The sequence below is a fragment of the Ambystoma mexicanum genome, chromosome 2p (genome assembly GCF_040938575.1).
Source record: "Ambystoma mexicanum isolate Mex_15411 chromosome 2p, UKY_AmexF1_1, whole genome shotgun sequence".
NCBI classification, from domain to species: Eukaryota; Metazoa; Chordata; class Amphibia; order Caudata; family Ambystomatidae; genus Ambystoma; species Ambystoma mexicanum.
In genome coordinates, this window is record NC_090923.1 from 822,881,153 (window position 1) to 822,903,353 (window position 22,201).

Below are 22,201 nucleotides of genomic sequence, written 5' to 3' on the forward strand. Positions count from 1 at the left end.
GTGTGCCTAACACAGCCCTTAAGTATTGAGCACTCTGCCACTACCCCATCCCAGGGTAAAATAAGTGTGTGTGTGTGTGTGTGTGTGAGTGTGTGTGTGTGTGTGTGTGTGTGTGTGTGTGTGTGTCTATATATATATAATTATTATAGGGCGGCGGTCACAATTTAATCGTTAATAACTTTTGATTTGAGTAACAGATTTGACCAACATTTCTAAGGGGATTAAGGACTCACCCTGACCTCCTTCCCCCAACTGCAAAGTTTCATAAAAATTCATTACAAAATAAAAAAGTTATTAAAAAGACAAACATTTTTTTTTCCAACTGTACGGCCAATTCCCATTCATTTTTCCATAGACAAACAAGGTCAATTTTTGCCAAAGAGCACAGCCCAAACCGCTCGACAGATTTGTACCAGGTCCAAAACAACTTGGGCACGAATCATTGACTCGCGATCCATGCCTGGTTTGGGGATATTTCGTGCAGTAGTTATTTAAATATTTGACAGAGAAAGGGGTGCCCCTTTTCAAAAATAGATAGCTATTTCTCAAGGATTTACTCAAAACTGGGTGTTTTTCTGGCATTAAACAGCTGCCATCTTGTTTTTCTCTGGATGCGAGAGATAACCGCGGATAAAGCCAAGGATATGGGAAAATCAAACGCAGGAAAAAAGCAATTTGTAGGTCAAAAAACATGCAAATGCCATCAAGCTAGAGGGTGGGGGTAGCTATAGGCCACTGTGGTGTGAAATAGCCTGAATGCCACAACCACAGGCCAGAGTCAGTATGAGGGTTCTCCTAAAGGAAAGATCTGCTTTTTATTAACACGAAAATAAGACCCTGCAATTTCAAAGTGAAAAGGAGCCAATTTAGGAATCAAAACTTGGAGATGCCTAAAAATGTTCATTGCCCAGCATAAGGGAAAGACAAATGGCATAGTTTGCCAAAGTATGAGAAAGCTGAAATAATATCCTCCAGAGCTGCAGTTTTTCAGATCCCTAAATGGGATGGCAGCATTTTCAGCTACAGTTACTGTGAAGCAGAGTGCATTTCGGCAGAAATATTAAAGGAAATGTGCAAATCCGTGTTTTCCTTTTTAATAAAGACATGCTCATCCAAATGTGTGCAAAAGTGTAATAAAGGAATTGTACGTTTCGACCATCATGAGCCCATCACAAAAGGAAAGAATAATTCGCAGAATCTACATGGGGATGTTGAATTGCAGCAGAGTGAAAGCCATTCACGGCTGCAACTGACAAAGGACATTGCAATTGTGCCTTCAAAATTAACACTTTAAGCATTCAAATGTACAGCCAAAGTCTTGAAATATATATTAATGTAGCCCCACTGTAATCACAGTTTGCAGGTAACCACTATGCAAGGGTTTTACATGTTAAAATAGTGCAATTCTAAGAGATGATTTAAATATGAAATGTTCAGCAGAGGCAGGCCGAAATCCTGCTTTCATTTCTTTGCTGTGGGTTCCCCAAGTGTGAAACTAGATTTCAAAGCTCTGTTGCCAGGGGGACGAGTGGAGGAATTCTCCTGCTCCCCAGGTTTTATGACGTCTGAGCCAAAACCAGATCTCTTCCAAGGGAGGGGGCTAGAATTAAGAAGTGGTTTCACAACCATTGCACAGAATGGGAGATATGCTGTTTATGGGATAACTTGGAAAATATTAATTGTACATTATTCATGTTCGGATTTCTGAAAAGCTAGTAGTGTGCTGCTTCTGGTGAGCCAAAAACAATTTTGGTGACACCAACATACCAAAATCTCTGAGAAAAAAATTGATTGTTCCCTTTTGTATAAATGTTAGAACTATATCAATTTGAGGACACATGGAAAATGTTATCCATATTTTCGCCCATCGAGTGCCGTATTTTTCATTAATATAGTTCTGGCGTAAAGAAGAAAATATTGCAGCTTCGCACCAGTAGGTTGCACAGACAGCAAACAAGATTTATGCGATTCACTGAAAAATATAGTATTAAAAAATGCTGACATATGTGTCATAATATGATGAGAAAGGGCATTTGTCATACTGTGTGATTTCCATGTGCAAAAACCAGACCCAACCACCTGTCCCAGTTAGATGATGGATGGGGTATCCTCCCATGGCTTCCCAGAACACTCCCACTATCTTTGAACCTATTGACCCACAGATGGGAGGCAACCCTCGAACATTGCCCTATCAATTTTTCGAGAAAGATGACACATCAGTGATATCACTTGCCTTATAAATAAGTCACTCCACCTCAAATCAGGACTCTCCCTACCAAATCTTGAGGTGTGCAGCTGACCAAATTTGGAACCATCCTTGCAGAGAGGGGCCTACATTTTGGAGTGTAGCCAAGAGCTGGAGTGGGACCTTTTGGGAGGACAGAGAGAGGCCTTCACTGACCCCTTGATTGTCCCAGCAGTGAGGCTCTGGTGTCCCCTGATGTCCATCAAGTCATCTCCTTGTAAGTATATACATCCCAAGCCATAGAATACATAAGCACTATATTCTTCAGCATTGCCATAGAGATTCCCCATGGAAACATCCCCTATCTTCTTTGTTTGTGTAATTCAGTCATTTTCCAATTGAAAAATATTTCAATTGCCTGTTCATTGTAGTATTTGTTCCCATTGAAAATTCTTTATTTGTTTGTGTAATTCAGCAATTCTTCCCATTGTGAAATAGTTCACTTGTTTGTGCATTGTAGTCATTGTTCCCATTGAAAATCCTTCGTTTGCCCGTGCATTTCTGTAGTTTCCGATTGAAGAATCTCTAGTTGCTTGTGTGAATCCCTCGTATATTTGTTCAGTAAATCAATTGATTTCCACGTTATTTCACGGGCTCGAGAGAGTTAGAATTTGAAAGTAACTCTCTCTTCACAGTGTCTTGTGAGTCATTATAGTCATAAAGTGTTTCCCCAAAGAATTAAATTCATTATGACTAAAAACAATTTTGTCTGTGTGTTTAAATGGTGTTTTACAAAACAAATTCCAATTTGCATCTGTCATTTTAAACCCAAACCAATTGTATTATTGTGAGTAATCTCTTTGCCCAGAGTCTACTTGTTGTGTGCCTCTGTCATTTGAACTGAAAACCGTGTTTCCTATCGTGATTTCCCCATTGCTTAAAGCATGCCTGTCATTTCCAGCCTTAGTGAAATTTGAATTTTCTTTTTCCTAGAAATTTTGCTTAATCTTTTAAAAAATATTTTTTATAATGTATTCCTCTACCCCTACTGCATTGTGATAACAAATTTCCAATTGCATCCCCTTTTTATTTGCCCATGTGTTGCAGATTCTCCTATTGAGTGCTGGCTAGTATGATCTGAAGCCCTATATGTTTCCTAGAATAAGCAGCATGAGTACCTTGTGTGCTGTCCCATAGCAGCTGTCCTAAGTAAAAACTCATTTAAACTAGTGTCCCCATTCCTTGCCACTGCCTTCCATTCAAAGCTGAAAAGCCTAGTGGAGGTCTAGGGAGGAATTGGGGTGAGGGTTACTGGGACTCAAGAATCCTGGGTGTGCGCAAGCATGTTCCTGGGGGTTGCATTCATTTTCATGGTGTTTTGATCTGTTGATAGTAGTGGTGAAATCAGTAAAGTAAATCTGTGTACCATCCATGATTGAGTTGTCTTCATGTACCACCTGGCTAAAAGTACTCTGAAGTTTGTGTTGCCACACCTTGGTGGTTATTGTAGCTGTTCATTTAATTATTCCATTAAATCACAAATTTAATAAAATATTCATTGATAACACAACGGCCTAGTTCCTGGTCTACTGATCACGGGGTGCTTGTGGAGGTTGGGTGCGAGACGGATTGGAGGCCTCCTTAAAAATGAAGTGGGATTGTAAAAATAAAAAGCAGTTTTATTGTGCACCACATTCATTGCGGGGGAAAGAGATGCCTGACTTGCTTGCGCTGCATAATATATCATGACAAACTTGGGGGCTCGTCCGGGATTAAGAAGTGTTTTCACCCGTTACAGTGTAGCACAGCAGACTAGCCCATTGAAGGCATTGGTATATTTAATGGATGGTAAGCTGTGTTACATTGTGAGCATAAACTAGGCAGGAGCAGGGTTGAGATTTTGCCCTTGATAGATAATCCATCAAGTACAGAACACTTTTCACAATGAGCATCATAGAAATTAACATCGCTAGGAAGCACCATCTGTCCAAATTGTTCATTAAAGGGGAATGGGCAGAGCAGGGACATGAAGCCTGGCAATCTAGAATAATGCAACAGGTGACCTCTATAAATATGGATGTGTGGCAAGACAGTGGCCTATTACATCAAGCGCTGACAGAGTTTTACATGACACAGACCACCAAAGATGAGCAAACTAAAATGGTCCAACTTCACTGCATATATGTACTTTCACAAGATGATCATGGAAGAAAGGTACCAGGAGAATGTAACCTCTGTGCAAAATCAATCTGAACTTTTGCTTCATGCGCAGAGAGAGTTAAGCCAAGTAGAGGAGAAAGTGCTACAGAGACAGCATTTGGAGTTAGAATTAGGAGACATCATTCAGCATCTAAAGGAGGAGTTGGCAGCCCAGCAACAAGTTAATTCAGAGCGAGTGTCACAATTCACTGCACTGAAAGAGGAGTGCCAAAAAGGGGTTGACAACCTGAAAGGCAGTCAATTAAAATTAAGTCAATAAGTGGTGTACAATAGAATCTGCTTAAAGGACATGGGCGTTTTCCAAAATCAGATTAAGCAATTGAAAGAGGAGAATAACCAGTTGATTATTAAAGAGATACATTCCCAAGAGGAATTTGACTAGGAGTGCCAGAAGGTGAGGGCAATGAAACAGCAGAGAGATCACCTTAGTGAACAGAATAACACTCTATCAGGAAAAATGTGCCCTATGCCAGGAAGTGTGCCAGTTGAAGGCAGACCTGGAGAAAGGCAAGTCATATTTTCAGGAAGTGACTGACATAGAAGTACAAAATGAAAAATTAATGGAACATATGAGACAAATAGAATCTGACCTAAAGCAGACAATACAGACCAAAAAACGTACAGAATGAGGAGATTAGTCTCCCGCAAAAGGAATGGTCATAGTATTCCCAGACAATACAAGACTCACAGAAAGAAAATGAGGACCTTTGTGAGGAGAACAAGGGACTCTATGGCCAAATAATAGCTCCAGGTCATGTCATAGAAGCCAGCCAAGCCCTGGTAGCAGAGTACAAAGATCAGGCCTCTGCATACTACCACGAAATAGAGATAAAGATAAATCAGAGAGATTAGAGAATGAGTGGGCTAGATTTAATCAGGCCTTGAGGAACCTCAAACAGGAAATGGAAGGGCAACCCCGGATCATGGTGTGATGTCCTGTGTACCAGGGGCCTCAAGCCAGCTCACCACCTTGCCTTATTATTATTATTATTATTATTATTATTATTATTATTATTATTATTATTATTATTTTTATTTATGAGTTCACAAGAACAGGGGAATATGAGGCAGCTGGATTTAAGTAGGCCTACCATGACTGAGCTGGAAGTCCAGCCCCCATCAGAGATTGATGGACGTGCGTCACTGCTTAGGTTAAAAAATATTTTGGTAAATACATCTGACCAGGAGGACTCTTATTAAGGGAAGATCAGGGAGTTGGGCTGACAGAGACACAGGTTACAAAGAGACCATCTGGTCCACTTCGCAGATAAAGAATAGTCAGAGTTTGGGCCCCCGAAAGAGCATCCTGAAAACCTCCACTCATTCAGGGAGGTGGGGGGAGTTCTCCACCATGCGCGGAAGAAGGGAGGAATCAGGTGAATACTCCCCTGTGCGTAAAAGGGAGCACAAGGGAAGTGACCCAGAGAGCCCACAATACAGCAGTGGAGAAGAGACTAAACCCTGTCATTCTGGGAGAGACTCCCAGTCTCAAAGAATCAGGGAGCGCTTAGAGGATAGCAGCGAGATCACAAATAGTTGCAGCTCTGGGTCTGAGGGCGAATGGACTCAGGTGCAGCAGAAGAAGGCTGCCAAACAAAAGAGAACTCTGGTAAAAGCCCCAATTCGGCAAATAAAAGCCACCAGAAACTTCATGACTCTTTACCACAAAAAGGCCAAGTACTCAGTCTGGGAGCATCTGGAGCTGTATGACCAGATGAGACGTCATTTGGCATCAACAATTACCATAATTCCATGGCATTTGTCAAGTGGACATTCTCCCCAGAATACTCCAGCTTCTTTGCAGGGCTGGAGGATCAAAATCATTCAAGATGGTCTACCTACAAGGAGGCCATCTTTAAACACTTTTGCGTGCACAGGAACCCAAAGGAGGCTCGCAAAGTGGCCTACAACCTGCAGTGCGGAGAGGATCAGGCAGCCAGAGAGTTTGTGCAAGAATTGAACCGGTCATTTGCCCAAACCTCCGGGTGCGCACGTATAGTAGGGACTTTGTTAATACCTATAGTAGGGAGTTTGTTAATACCTATTTTCACGTCCTCCTTAAGTACATAATGGCACAACTGGCTAGAGACCTCCACAATGAAAGGACCCTGGATTGGGTAATCAAACCAGCTAACCGGATCTATGAAGTCCAAAAGCCTGTGGAAAAAGAAATTCTCGCAAAAATCCCAAACCAGCCAACAACCCTGCTGCTGCCATGGTGACAGAAGTGAAGAATACCCCCCTTTTGGACCTAGAAATTGGGGGGGCCTAAAAATACCCTCCCTCTAAGAAACCAAATGAGAGGCAGAGAAGACCCTCCGACCACGCCCAAGCGGGTGGTAGTCAGGCAGGGTATCCCACAAATGTGTCACCTGACTCTGCCCCTTACATTAGTCCGAGATACAAGGGGAACAGACCCATTTTAGGGTACGTATGGACTCCCCCGGCTAAAGGGGGCGATCCAAACAGGTAAGTACGGCCCCAGGAAATTTTGTTCCAAACTTCCCACAAAACGTCCCTCAGGAAGGCAGTAATATTCCACCCTCCAATTTAAGTATCTTCCCCAGGTACTCACAAAACTCCACCCTTCAGGACAATCCTCCTCTCTCTCCCTGCTTTCAGGATTTTAGACCACCAAATTAGGGAGAAGGGAGACCTGAATGGAGGGCTACCAGGGAAACCCTCAATACCAAAGCTACTCTGGGAGAAGGGACAGTTACCCTTCCCGAGAGCAACAATGATTTGATCCTACACCCCCATATCAACCAGAGAGGATGTCACAACTGGAGCGCCAGATCCAAAGCTTGACCCAAGACCTGAGTCGCACGTTGAGGGCTCAGCAGAGCCCTCAAATGAACATGGCTGCCCAGAACAGTTCAAACCCAGGGTCTGGCACCCTGGAGCAATGACGGGGAGAATACCCAGACAACAAACGGGTTCCAGAGGAGGAGGCCCGGGGGAAAGGGGAATGCAAAGCCCTAGAGGAAACCTCCTTCCTCACCTGTGAAAAGCCCCTAGAAACCCCTGAACCCAAATCTCCTACCCCTAAAAAGCTGTAACCTAGAGAACAGAGGGTAAGTAGGAGAAACCAAGGGACCAATAAAATCCATTTTGTGGAGAAAGTCTCTATACTCTAGTTTGAAGGGGAAGAATCCCTGGAGGATTCGGAGAAGAAAGTCTTTTTCTTTCAAGGACGGGGGGGTTCCTCCCAAATAAAAATGGGTCCCAAAGACCCTAACTTAAACTGGGTAAGTAAGGGGACTGACCCAGAGCCATCTATTCCTGAACCCCAAAAATGAGCAGGTGCAAGTGGATATAGGTCACCTGGCCTAAGCCCTGCCCACCTGGTGCCTTCCTGGTTACCGCTCTTTTCCCCCACTTAAGGAGGCCTAAGCCCCACCCATCTTGTGCCTTCCTCGTTGCCGCTCTTTTTCCCCACTTAAGGAGCCCTCCAGCCTCTTTTCCTTTGCAGATGTGGAGCAGGTGCAAGTGGATCTAGGTCACCTGGCCTAAGCACCACCCACCTTCTTAGCCCTGCCTCTAGCTTTCTGCTCTTAATTCTTAGATCAAGGGTGTCCCTCGCCCGGGCATCCGAAGTGAAGGGCAGACGAAGAAAAGGACAATTCCTGTTTGGGGCTATTCGGACCAGGAGAACCCAGGGCCCAAACCCCTGCCCAGACAGCAGGTAAGTATGCACCATTGCTGTTGTTTTTTCCCTTACCGACTGTGCTTTGCTTACACTACCTGTATTTTGTCCTTTATATTCTTCCCTCATCTAGGTCTGCTTTCACCGATTCTCCTGTTTTCTTTGGGGCATTTATTTTGTGGTTTTGTATTCACCTCACTGACTGCCCTATCCTTTATTGTACTGCTGTTCTGTTGCACTCTTCCATCCTTCAGGTTCTCATTTGCCTACTGCTTTGTCGCTGTTTTTGGTGTTGTCCTCTTAGCAAATCGTTCACTTAGCAAACTGTTCTACTAATGTCTGAGCTCTTGTCGTACTGGTCATTTGTCTACTATTGTCTCATCCCTCTTTGTCTCGTCTGCTTGCACCCCTCCCTGTGCCCTTACCTAGTGTCTCACCCCATTCCACCCCCTCTTCATCTCTTCTCTCCCTACCTACTCTATGGAGCTCTCTGTTTATCCTATAGTTTCTAACTGCTTCTCTATCAACTATCCTGCCCTCCTCACTTAATCTGGTAGGAAGATGTTTAAAAAGGACATCCTGGTCTCCAATCCAGGCCTCCCTATCGCTGACACCTATACCAGTGCTTCCTCTAGGCAAACCTCAAACACATCCTTTTTGTTGTTCCCTCACCAGACCTACAGACTCTTCATATTGTCTCTGTGCTGTCTGCTTTCTCTTCTTCTCCGATAAATGATGGCACCCGGTAGGAGGCCATCTTGGCCCCCTTCCACTCCTCTAGGGTCATCATTAATGTTCACCTGAATGGCACAGCCTTGGTCCAAGGCCCTCAGGCCAACCTTCTCCTCTTTGATAGATGCTTCCTGGACCTCATCAATTTCCTGTCCCCTCTCTTCCCTCCATGACTTCCTTGCCTCCCCCCACTGTCTCCTCGTTGGTTACCTTGCCCTCTCCTCCTTCCTCTTTGGCCCCCCCCCAGGCTTCTTCTACATCTCCGCAGGGCGTACCTCTGATTTGTATCCCTCCCCAGAAGTCTTTCAAGGATGGCAACCTTCTCCATATTGCCACTCTCAACTCTCGCTCAGCTCCCAAACACTCCTCTGACATCTGGCACCTCCTAGAAGAACTGGAACTCGATTTCCTCAGTCTCACTGAGACATGGTTCACGGCCAGCTCTGTCACGAGCTTTGACACTCTCCTCCCTGATGGCTACAAGATCGTCTCTGCGCCCAGGTCCAACCATACCGGAGGGGATGTAGCCTTAATCTTCCCATAGTCGATTCCTGCCTCTGTCAGTCCTATGCAAGCCTACTCCATTCCCTTACCTGGTCAGACCTCCTCCTTCCTCTCTGAGTGGGCGGACCTCTCCTACTTCCTCCTTGGCCTCGACCACTCAACTCCTCATTCTTGGAGATTTTAACAACCACTTGGATGCTTCCAGTCCTTCCTCTGGACTCTTTCGCAACCACTGCAACTCTCTCTCACTCTCTATCCTCCCCTCTGGCCCGACTCATTCTGCAGGGCACACTCTGGATATTCTGATCTCTTCAGACCATCCCCTTTCTATCCCTCTCACCACTCCTCTCTCCTGGAGTGACCACTTTCTCCTTTCCTCCCATCTCACCCTCTCTACCCGTCAGGCCAAGCCAACTCCAGCACTGCCACCTACCTTCTTGGTTATATAACCTATGAAGCATGTGTCAGTTGAGGCTTTCGCTGCCACTTTTGCACACCCTCTTCCGCCTTTGGCTGACTCAGACCCTGACACATCCCTTTCCATGCTCCACTCTGCTATATCTGATACTCTTAATGATCTTGCCCCTGTCATGAGGATCCACTTGAAGCCCAAAGCCAAGTGCAACTCCTGGTACGACTCAGACCTCGTCACCCGTAAACACAAGTGCAGAGTGGCTGAGAGGAAATGGCGTGCTTCCAGTACATCCTCTGACAAACTGGCCTGCCGACTGCTCCAAAGGCAATACCGGCTCTCTGTCCGCACCAAGAAGAGAGACCACATCCAAGTCTGCATCTCTGCGGCATCCAACAACTCAGCTGAACTCTTTAAAATCTGCAAGAAGCTGGTCAATCCTGCTGCAGTATCTACCTCTCCTGTCCCTCTGCACGGCACTGGCTTCTCAATTCATCTCTAAAACTCAGGACATCCCGTCCTCTCTCTCTTCCTTACCCACTCCTTCCTCTACTCTCTGCTCATCCTCTGGCCCATCTTTGGCCACCCCTCCTGCCTCCCTCTCTGCCTTTCCCCAGTTCACCCCAGATGAGGTTTCTAGACAAGTCTGATCTATGAAAGTCTCGGCAAAACAGGTTCTCTGCTTTTACTCCAAAACCATCAAGGACCACATTGACACCCTGGCTCCTGCTCTGGCTGAATTCTGCAACCACTCCTTTGCCTCTGGAGTCTTCCCTTCCCCCCAAAGCACTCCCTTGTGTACTCTCTACTTAAGAAACTCTCAGCAGACCCCTCCTGCCCAGCTAACTATCGCCCGATCTTCATCACTCCTTTCCTGGGCAAACTCTTGCCCCCATGACCATCAGTCTGGCTGCAGAGCTGCCAGAAGCACGGAAACTGCTCTCCTGAACATCGGTGAAGACCTGCTCTCCAACCTCGATTCTAATACCCCCGGTGTCCTCATCTTACTTGATCTCTCTTCTGCCTTTGACATGGTCAAACATGCCATCCTGCACAACCGTCTCCATGATAACCTTGGTATCACCGATCAGGTCCTAGCCTGGCTGACCTCTTTCCTCTCCGATTGACCCTCCCTGGTCCAACTTGGGTCCTTCCTCGCCTCTATCTCTCTCTCTACTTGTGGTGTTCCCCAGAGGTCTAACCTCTCTCCCTGGCTGTTCAACCAATACCTGGCACTTCTTTACCACCGTATTGCCACCTTTTCTCCATCTCTCATTTCTGCCTGTCTGCTATTCAGGAGTGGTGTCCCACCAATGATTTCTGCCTTAATGCCAGTAAGACTGAGATTCTCCTCATCGGCACACATGCTCCCTCCTTTCCTGTCACTCTCTGGCTGGCCTCTCTTGGCCCTCTTCCTGCTCGCTCCCACCTGTGAGGCTAAAAACCTTGGGGTCATCTTTGACTCCACACCCTGCTTCTCTCCTCACATCTCCTACGTCTCTAAGAAGTCACACTATCAACTGCACCTTGTCTTAGGTATTCTTCCTTTCCTCTCCTTCCCCCAGAAGCTCACTGTCTCCAGAGCTCTCTTTCTCTCTAGACTGGACTACTGCAACAGCCTCTTTCTAAATCTGCCTGCTTCTACTCTTCGCCCTCTGCAACTCATCTAAATCAGGACTGCGAGACTTGTCCTTTGCCTCAAGCCCAGGGATCGTGTCCCTCCAGGACTGAAATCTCTTCACTGGCTCCAAGTGGCTGCGAGTATTAAGTTCAAAACCCTCTGCATTGTCCACAAGGCCTTCTGGGGGCTAGGCCTCAATACCTTCAACTCCCTCTCTTCTAGCCCTTCGTTCCTCCGCCTCCAAATCCCTCAGGGTCAGTCGCTTTACCAAGCAACGAGTTGGCGGTAGATCGCTTTCCTCGGCTGGGGCCTCCCTCTGGAACTGCCTCCTTGCCCCTCTGAAACTTCAGGAGAACCATCACTGGTTCCGGAAGCACCTCAAGACCTTCCTCTTTGCTTCTTCTTTCTCTCTTCATCTCCCCATCTGAACTCCTGGTTGAAATTGAAACTGCACTGGTCACCTGGGTACCTTCTGATCTCGGGCCCAGGTCCCCTCCCTGCCAGTTGCACTTCTGCACTGGTAGCCCCCATGGCAATCCTTGCACTTGGGATCTGTTTCTGTATCCCTACAGTCCCCTACCAGCACTTGACATTTGATGTCTGCACTTACTCTTGCACTTGCCACCAGCTGGTTCTACTGTGTGATCCCATGTACTGCACTGCCCCATTCCCTTTCTCCTCACACTTTTCCCCTCCCTCCTGCCCTTGGGTGATCTCAATCACTCCTGGCCTAGTGAGATCGTTGTCTGTCTTCCTTTGTTCCCCCTCCATTTCCTGGTCGCGCCTTGAAACACTTGTGTATAGGCGCGTTATAAATTCCATATCATATGTCACCCAAGGACTCAGAAATAAATGAGGGATCCTTCCTCCAAACTGGTTCAAGTGACTGTCTCCAGGAAAAGGGGGACAGCACAGAATCAGAGGAACATGGGGATTCCTAGATCCGCCAAATCTCAGGATGCCAAATTTGCTTTACAGATTCCCGAACTGCAACACAGAAAACTGCCCAAGATCACACAAAATAAAGAAATTAACCGACCAGCAGGCCCAAAATGCACATTTCCTTTGGCCCCTTGAGGAGAAAGAAAGCCGATTGTATGCCTCTGCCAAGGTACAAGGCCAGTGTGCATTTTCAGCACTGGTGGATACAGGATCCCAAGCCACCCTTCTGTCCAAAAAGGCATTTCATCAAATCAATTCAGAAGGGGTTGTATTTGAACCCGACACCACTAGTTGACCTAGAACACGCCACCATTCGAATATTGGCGGATAACAGCCACCCTAGGAGTATCACTCAAGGGGCAGACACCTTCATTGGGATGGCGGTTGATGCCCAACATTTCTCCACCGACTTAGGGAATGAGATCATGGGACAGATTCCTGATGGTTGCTAGGACTGTGACGACTTACCTCCAGAAAAGATTTTCATCCGGCAAGTGGGACATTCCTTGGTGTACTCTTCCTGCCCTTACGGGGGGGAAGAGGTGACCTGCGACATCAGGAAGGATGAGATGGTATTTCAGGTCAACAGTGACTGCCTCTCCTACTTGAAACCTCCTATCCAGGCCAACACCATAACAAGAGATCTCTACACGCAACTGGAGGAAACTGCAGCAATTGCGAAACCTGAGGTATTTCCAAGCTTCAGGCAGATGGTTGAGGAACAAATCAACCTCGCTGATGCCCGTGAGACCGAGAAGCAAAAGCAGAAGCTGAAACAGGTGTTTCTGGATTTTCAAGAAATCTTTGCTGTGGACTCGTACGAATGTGGTTGCACTGAGATACATTCTACATCCATACCCACGGACCCGGGGATGGCTCTCGTCTTTGTGAAGCAATATCAGTTGCTTCTCGCGTCTAGGGAGTCACTCACAGAGATCATAAAGAACTTAGAGTCATGTGGGATAATTTGTCCAGTCCAGAGTACCTTTAATAATCCAGTACTGGGGATACTATAACTCAATGGCCAATGGGAACTGTGCGCAGACCATAGGGAGTTAAACAAATGGGTCCACATGTCCCGATGGCCTCTTACCTACATTGACCTGGAACTGGCCCAGATCCAAGGGTAAAAGGTGTATACCGCCATTGACCTGACCAATGATTACTGGACAGTACTTGTGAGTAGGGAAGACCAGTACAAGCTGGTCTTTACCTTTGTGGGGCAGCACGTGGACCCAAACCCCCGTTGGATACCCCGTTGAACTCTGGCTACGAATGTAACATTTTTCTGCACAAGGCCATGCCGACTTGGGCGAAAGGGGAAACCTGGCCTATGTAGATGATATTCTGATTAAAAGCTCAACCATGGAGGAACATATAGCGGAAATCCGCTATGTTCTGACCCAGTTGAAGGAAGCCGGAGTGAAACTGTCCTCACAAAAAGTGTAGCGGTGTAAGACCCGCGTGAACTTCCCAGGGCATGAAATCACCCCTGAGGGTCTCTGCCCCCAGGCGAAAAAGATGGAAGCCTTATTCAAATTGAAAGACTCCAACGACTTTTTGGACTGACTAATTATAGTGGAAAGTTCGTAAAGGACTATGCAGATGTCACGAGACCCTTGGTCCATTTACTAAAGGCCAGGGAGTGGGATCCCAAGCAAGCCGAGGCAGTGAAACAACTGAAGAGAAGCCTTTCACAAGTGCCTTGTTTAGCTTACCCCATCAAAAACAAGGAGTTCTTTTTGGAGACGGGGTTCTCAAATACTTGCTTAACAGCAGTATTATACCAGAAGCATGATAAGGTCAATATATTCATCTCCTATGCGAGTAAGACTTTTTCCTCTGTGGAGGAAAAATTCAACGATTGTGAGAAGGCATCCCTGGAAAAGGTGTGGGCATTGAAAAATTACCGTCCGTTCATCCAGGGGGAGCATGTCACTGTCGAGATTCCTCACTGACCTTTGCAATACCTCCAAAGCGACAGAATCTTGGCAGGGAATGTGAGTAATTCCAAAATTACTTCCTGGATTCTGTCCATGCAAGGCTTTCCTGTGGAGGTCAGATATGGCCAAAACAAGAAGAGTCCCCTTGCGCAAAGTTTGGCTGACTTGCATGATTGGGCTCAGGAAAACTGTCTCCAGGACAAAAGCCTAAAAACCCAAGATAACATGGAGGCGTACCTGACTTCCCCGCACGAAGTCTATGAGGAAGACAAATGCCAGGGGATGTTCACATTTTAAGTGGACGGGTGCTCCTACCATGTTGATAACAGCAGGGAAAAGGAACTAGTGGCTGGCGTTGGGAATGCCTGAGTGAATGATGCCCCAGACCACTCTGCTCGGTACAAGATCGGTCCCCCAAGTAGTCAGGTGGCAGAGATGATCGCGGTTCATCAGGCCATCCTCACTGCCGTGCAACACCAACTCCACAAACTAGTCATCATCACTGATTCAGATAATGTCAGGAATGGGCTCGTGGAGCACCTAATAAATTGGAAAAACCGATGTATGCTATGTGCAAACAACAAACTACTCAAGCATGGCAGGCTTATACAATCCATTGATGATCTGGTCACCTTGAATGAGATGACCATCTACTGGAAGAAGATCAAGGGTCATTCCAGAATAGAGGGACCAGACAAAACCGGAAATTACCTGGCTGACCAGTTGGCCAAAACCAGAGCCATCCATGGGGATCTCATACAGATCGAGTCCCTGTTGGGCGAAATTCAGGTCGATGCTGTCACCACGTCCCAAAACGTGCCCAAAATGAACTCTCAACTGCCCAGTGGAGTAAGGAAACCCCAGATGCTGATTTCATTACAGCACAGAAAAGAGATCTGATCATTGGGAAATATTATCAACAAATTGAAGAATCAGTGAATTTTTCTCTGACTGAAACCGATTACATCGGGAAAGAGGATCTCTGGGCGTTGATGAGGTTTCCCAAAATGTTCAGAATCCAAGACCCTCTGTTCGTATGGAGATCCATCTCTAGATGTGACCAGTGGGCGGTACCTACCTCATTCCAAAGCCTGATGTTATGTCATGGTCATGACAAGGCCACAGCCGGTCATCAGGGGTTTCATATGACTCTGGAAATCTTGCGAGAGGTCGCATACTGGCCACACATGTCAGGACCTCGACCAATACTTGAAGGGTTATCTGGTGTGTGCGCAATTTCAGCCAAGTTCCCTCACACACCAAGTTCCCCTACAGAAAAGGTGGATGACCCTGCCTTGGTCAGATTTAGAAGTAGTTTCCTCGGGACAGTGATTCGCTCCTCAAAAGGAAACAAGTACATGTTAACGACAACATGCTTGTTTAACAAATGGGTGGAATGTCTCCCTGCCCCATTGAAAGGCAGAAACAGCAGCTTCCCTGATGATCAACCACATCTTCTCGCGTTTTGGCCAACCCCAAAGGATTGAGACAGACCGAGGTAGTCACTTCACCAGTGAAGTGATAAAAAAGATGTGGGGGATACTTGAGGTAAAAAATAAACTCCACATTGTGTACCGCTGTCCTCTAGTGAGAGAGTTGAGAGGTACAACAAAACAATTGAGAGCATTCTTAAAAGGTTTGTGGCAGGCTCTGGGCCAAGTTGGGACATCGATTGCCGCTTGTCCTGATGGTCATCAGATCTACACCTTCTTCTGTGACCAAGATGTCTCCATTTGAGCTGATGACTGGATGAAGGATGGTGTTACCTCAGCATCCGCTCTATAGAACACAAGAGCAGACACTGATAAACGCCTCCACAACTCATGAGTAGGTTGAGAATCTAAGAAAACACCTTCAACATGCTTTTGCGTATGCTCAGCGGAATCTGGAAAAATCTGCAGAGGGTATGAAGACTCAATATGATTTAAATACAACCAAATAGCAAGTAGGAGACAGGGTCTACTTGTACAATTTTCAAAGGAACCACACCAAGGAGTGCAAGTTCTGTCCCTCCTGCCATGGCCCCTTTGAAATTGTAGATAAAATCTCACCTGTCGACTATATGATCCGCATCCCTAGAGGAGAACAGACAGAAGAGAAATGGGTGCAAATCAACCAGTTGAAGTACTGTCATCCCAGGCAGAATTTGAGACTGATTGAAGAACCCAGTGAGGGTAGAGCCCAGGAATCCTCCGAAGAGTAAAGGTAAGGAATTAGAACCTGGATGAAGAAAATCATACCTTTACAGGAAGTAGAACCATTATTCTTATTTTTAAATGTGTATTTGCAATGAATATGTAAAATAGAAATGTGTATTTGCAATGGATAATTACAACAAAAATGTGTGTTTGCAAGGTCTGTGTAAGAAAAATGTGTGCTTGCCATGTGTACCTTGTATGTGTCTCACCTGCTATTTTGTTGTCCATTTTCACGTCCCTACCTGGGAAAATGGTATTCAATGAAATACTTAATCTCTCTGTTCTTCTTGGCAGATGCATTAACTCCTTGCCTGTACAGGCCGGAGGGGAGCCGCCGGAAGGGGAGAGGCCCAGGACCCACAACCTAATGGAAAAACAAAAATCAGAAGAGAGTGGGGGCAAACCAGTGCACCACTCCATCAGGACCAGGAATACAGCAGACACACTCTGAAGGAGAGTCCTAGAATGAACCCAGGAACAGGCACACTCTAAAGGAGATCCCTCAGACAAACCCAGGCCATCATAAATTGAACGCCCCACTCTCTCCTAGCTCTTCTCTCTGAATAAAGTTACCAAAGAACTACAAGGGGGGATTTTGTGGGATGAAATAGCCCTGAATGCCGCAACCAGGGCCAGAGTCAGTATGAGGGCTCTCCAAAAGGAAAGGCCTGCTTTGAATTAACATGAAATAAGGCCCTGCAATTTCAAAGTGAAAAGGAGCGAATGTAGGCGTCAAAACCTAATGCCTAAAAATCTTCATATCCTGGTATGAAGAGAGAGAAATGGCATAATTTACCAAAGAATGAGAAAGCTGAGATAATATCCTCCAGAACTGCAGTCTACAGAACCCTAAATGGGATGGCAAAATTGTGAGCTACAGTTACCGTGAAGCACATTGCATTTCAGCAGAAATATTAAAGAAAATATGCAAATCCATGTTTTTCTTTATATTAAAGACATGCTTGTCAAAATGCGTGTAAAACTGTAGTAAAGGAATTGTACATCATGAGCCCATCACAAAAGGAAAGAACAATTCGCAGAATCTACATGGAGATGTTCATTTGCAGCAGAGTGAAAGCCATTCACGGCTGAAATTGACAAACGACATTGGGATTGTGCCTTCAAAATGAACACTTTAAACATTCAAATGTACTGCCAAAGTCTTTAAATATATATTAACGATGCCCCTCTGTAATAACTGTTTACAGGTGGTAACCACGGTGAGAGGGTTTTACATGTTGGAATGGTGCAGTTCTAAGAGTTGAAATAAATGTAAAATGTTCAACTGAGGCAGGCCAAAATCCAGGTTTCATTTCTTTGCTGTGGGTCCCCCATGTGTGCAACTAGATTTCAAAGCTCTGTTGCCAGGGGGACGAGTTGAGGAATTCTCCTGCTCCCCATGTTTTATGATTAAAACCACTTAGGCTGTCATAAAGCTGGCCATCAGCCATTGAAGCTCGGGGCTTATTTAAACAAAAGCCTCCCTCTTGAAGTCAGAGCCAAAACCAGATATTTTCCAAGGGAGGGGGTTAGAATTAAGAAGTGGTTTCACAACCATTGCACAGAATGGGAAATATGCTGTTTATGGGATAACTTGGGAAATATGAATCGTACATTATTAATTTTCAGATTTCTGTGAGCTGCTTCTGGTGAGCCAAAATGAGTTTAGTGACACCAACATACCAAAAGTTATGGGAAAATAATTGATTTTTATCTCTGTATAAATATGAGAACCATAAAAATGTGTGGAAATATAGAAAACGTTATCCATATTTTGCCAACCGAGTGCTGTATTTTTCATCAGTATAGTTCTGGCATAAGCGAGAAAATACTGTAGCTTTGCACCAGTAGGACGCACAGGCATCAAACAAGGTTTATGTAATTCACTGAAAAATATAGTATTAAAAAATACTGACATATGTATCATAATATGATGAGAAAGGGCATTTGTCATAATGTGAGATTTCCATGTGCAAAAACCAGACCCAACCGCCTATCCCAGTTAGATGATAGATGGGGTATCCTCCTTTGGCTTCCCAGAACACTCCCACTTTCTTTGGACCTATCGGCCCACAGATGGGAGGGAACCCTTGAACATTGCCATATCAATTTTGCGAGAAAGATGACAGACTAGTGATGTCACTTGCCTGATAAATAAGTTACTCCACCTCAAATCAGGACTCTCCCTACCAAATCCTGAGGTGTGCAGCTGACCAAATTTGGAAACATCCTTGCAGATAGGGGCCTAAATCTTGAAGTGAACCCAGCAGCTGGATTGGGGCCTTTTTGGAGGACAGAGAGAGGCCTTTACTTATCCCTTGATTGTCCCAGTAGTGATGCTCTGGTGCCCCTGATATGTATCAAGCCATCTCCTTGTAAAGTATGTACATCCCCAGCCATAGATGAAATAAGCCCTATCTTCTTCAACATTGCCATAGATTCTCCCATGGAAAATCCCCTATTTTCTTTGTTTGTATAGTTCAGTCATTTTCCTATTGAAAAATATGTCACTTGCCTGTGCATTGTAGCAATTGCTCCCATTGAAAATCCTTTATTTTGTTTGTGTAATTCAGTCATTTTCCCATTGGTAAATATTTCACCTGTTTGTGCATTATAGTCATTGTTCCCATTGAAAATCCTTTGTTTGCCCGTGCATTTCTGTCGTTTCCAATCTCCAGTTGCTTGTGTAAATCTGTGGTGTATCTTTTCAGTAAATCAATTAATTTCCACATTATTTCACAGGATCGAGAGAGTTAGAATTCAAAACTAACTCTCTCTTCCTAGTGTCTTGTGAGTCATTATAGTCATAAAGTGCTTCCCCAAAGAATTTAATTCATTGTGAGCTAAAAACGAATTTGTCTGTGTCTTCAAATGGTGTTTTACAAAAAAATCCTATTTGCATTTGTCCTTTTAAACCCAAACCGATTTTATTACTTTGAGTAATCTCTTTGCCCAGAGCCTACCTGTTATTTCCTCTCTCATTTTAACTGAAAACCAAGTTTCCTATTGTGATTTCCCCATTACTTAAAGCGTGCATGTCATTTGCAGCCTTAGTGAAAACAAGTGTCATTTGCATTTTCTTTTTCCTGGAAATTTCGCTTCATCTTTAAAGTTTCCTAATCTGTTCTTCTTCCCCTACTGCGTTGTGATAACAAATTTCCAATTCCAACCTCTTTTTATTGGCCCATGTGTTGCAGATTCTAAAATCGATGTTCCCATTGTGTGCTGGCTAGTATGTTCTGGGCGCCCTATTTGTTTCCTAGAATAAGCAGCATGAAGTACCTTGTGTGCTGTCCCATAGCAGCTGTCCTAACTAAGTAAAAACTCATTTAACTTGGTGTCCCCATTCCTTGCCACTGCCTTCCATTCAAAGCTGAAAAGCAAAGTGGAGGTCTAGGGGTGCTAGGATTACTGGGACTCAAGAATCCTTGGGGTGCGCATGCACTTTCCTCGGGGTTGCATTCATTTTCACAGTGTTTTGAACTGTATATACTAGTGGTGAAATCCGTAAAGTAAATCTGTGCGCCATCCATGCTTGAGTTGTCTTAGCGTGCCACCTGGCTAAAAGTACTCTGAAGTTTGTGTTTCCACACCTTTATTAATTATTCCATTAAATCACAAATTAATAAAATATTCATTGATAACACACCGGCCTGGTTCCTGGTCTACTGATCGAGGGGTGCTTGTGGAGGTCGGGTGCGAGATGGGGTGCAGGCCTCCTTAAAAACAAAGGCGGATTGTAAAAATAAAAAGCGGTTTTATTGTGCGCCACATTCATTGCGGGGGAAAGAGATACCTGACTTGCTTGTGCTGCATAATATATCGAGACAGCACCAAGTGAAATTTGGGAGTTGGAGGGGGTCTAGGGAGTGCGTTTACAATACAAAGCTTTCTATAGCCTCGAATAGCTGACATCTCAAAACAAACTGTGTCGCAAAAACAGTGTGTGTTGTGGGGGAAAGGGAGAGGGCAGGGGAGGTGAGGAGGGGACCTGGCACAGATAAGGGGAGTCTTTGGGGGGCAGGAAAGCACTTTTTCCAGATTTGTTTCCTATATTTGCAATTATAGTCTATATTTGGGGCTACAAAGGACTATGGATAGCCCCAGGTAAGATTAGTTCTGTGCCTGCGGTTACATTTGATTTTTAATAGTGACGTCGGAGGTAAAAAAGTACTGCCCATGGCGGGCCCCCATCCATGCAGTAACCAGAACTAACCCTACTTAGCATCAAAGTTTGGAAGGGTCCAGCCTCCTCAGGCCATGTTGCCTGATAAATGAGCCAAAGATCGCTTAGATATATGGGCTAGCCCTTTTTCTTGCTTTGAAGCAAAGCAGGGCCAGTTCCGCTTTGAAGCTAAGCACTGTCAGTCCCAGTTTCTGCACGGATAGGCGACCAAATGGGCATCCAAATTATTTTTTTTAAACCATTCTACCATCAGTCCTTGAAAGTTTTGCACACAGAGACCATTTTTTGCCGTCTGCTGAATTGCATTCTGGTATTAGAAAATAGACATTTTTACAGCAACTGTGGGTTTCCCATCCCTGCAGTAAATGGAACAAACCCTGGTTAGCTTCAAAGCGAGTTCAGCCACCTAAGGCCATGTTGCCTAGCAAATGAGTCTACCTTACAAGAACAATAAAAGAAACATGGCCTAAGGGGGCTGGATCCTTCCATGCTTTGAAATTAAGCAGGGTTGGTCCGAGTTACTGCACATGGATGGGAGACAGTCCACAGTCCTGAATGCTGTGTGTTTTCTTAGTTTAAAATATCTCATAACACACAGCATCCACATTATGTTTTTTAAACCGTGCTACTGTCAGTCCTGGAAAATGTTGCACTCAGAGACCTTTTTTTGCCTTTTGCTGAATTGCATTCTGGTATTTGCAGTCTCACAGTCAAGATGGGTGGAATAATGCCACAATCGTACCCTTTTTTCCTAACATAGTTCTTTTGGGATTTATATATTTGAGTGACACTATCGTATGTGTACTTTTCAAGTTAGCTTTATAAAGCAGAGTATTGTTGAAAGTCAGACATGGGGGTGAGGAGGGGAAATGTTGACAGGGCATGTACGTCATGAGTATTTGCCCACTATGTGGCAAGAGATATTGCAATCCTGGACACTGCAATTATTTCCCCCTGATTGTGGCTGCTTTTTAGGGCACAAATAAAGGACACGTGGTTGAAATGTTTTTTCAGAGGGCGGACGCAACCCCCTGGGGTTTTTTGAGGTTGGCCAGCTTGCTCAAGTATTTGGCTACCAGGATTTTACTCAGGTTGCCATGTTCCCAGTGCAGATGCTTACCCGCAAGACCACAAGCACTTGTTTCGTACTGGAATTTACTTTTCCATTGAATATTTCGCTACAGATTGCTGGGTTTTAGAGGTGAGCACCTTTTATAATTTGCCAGCATATTTATTGGAAGATTTCCTCTCCCAGGACATTTTTCTAGTGTTCATTCCTTTTTTTAAAGTCCAATGCTATTTTGTCTTGCACACTTTCTTCTAAGGAGGAGTTCAATTGCATTTGTATATTTCACTTTAAAATATATGGTCACTTACTGTGAGTATATTCATAGGTGCCAGCTTTGATTTTCGCTATGGGGGCAAAAGTACCTGGGGATATGTTATTCCTGCAGCTGATAATTTTTTACACTTTTCCGTGCTGCTTAAATGTAGTTAGTTGGGGTCGTGCGCTGTATCACGACAGTCACCAAGAGACCAGCCATAAAAGAAGGGACTTGTAACATGCTGCTTAACCAAAGTGTGTGATCCTCAGCAAATAATTTAATCTCAC

General features: G+C 44.9%; 1 long non-coding RNA gene across 1 annotated transcript in view; it reads left to right on the forward strand.

Moving 5' to 3' along the window:
• LOC138566831 (uncharacterized) overlaps nucleotides 1-20,049 on the forward strand; it is a 48,064-nt gene extending 28,015 nt beyond the window's left edge. Inside the window, exon 2 of the long non-coding RNA XR_011302036.1 lies at nucleotides 16,698-20,049. This is a non-coding gene — a long non-coding RNA (uncharacterized lncRNA). The remainder of the gene's footprint in view (nucleotides 1-16,697) is intronic.
• The last annotated feature ends 2,152 nt before the right edge of the window (nucleotides 20,050-22,201 follow it).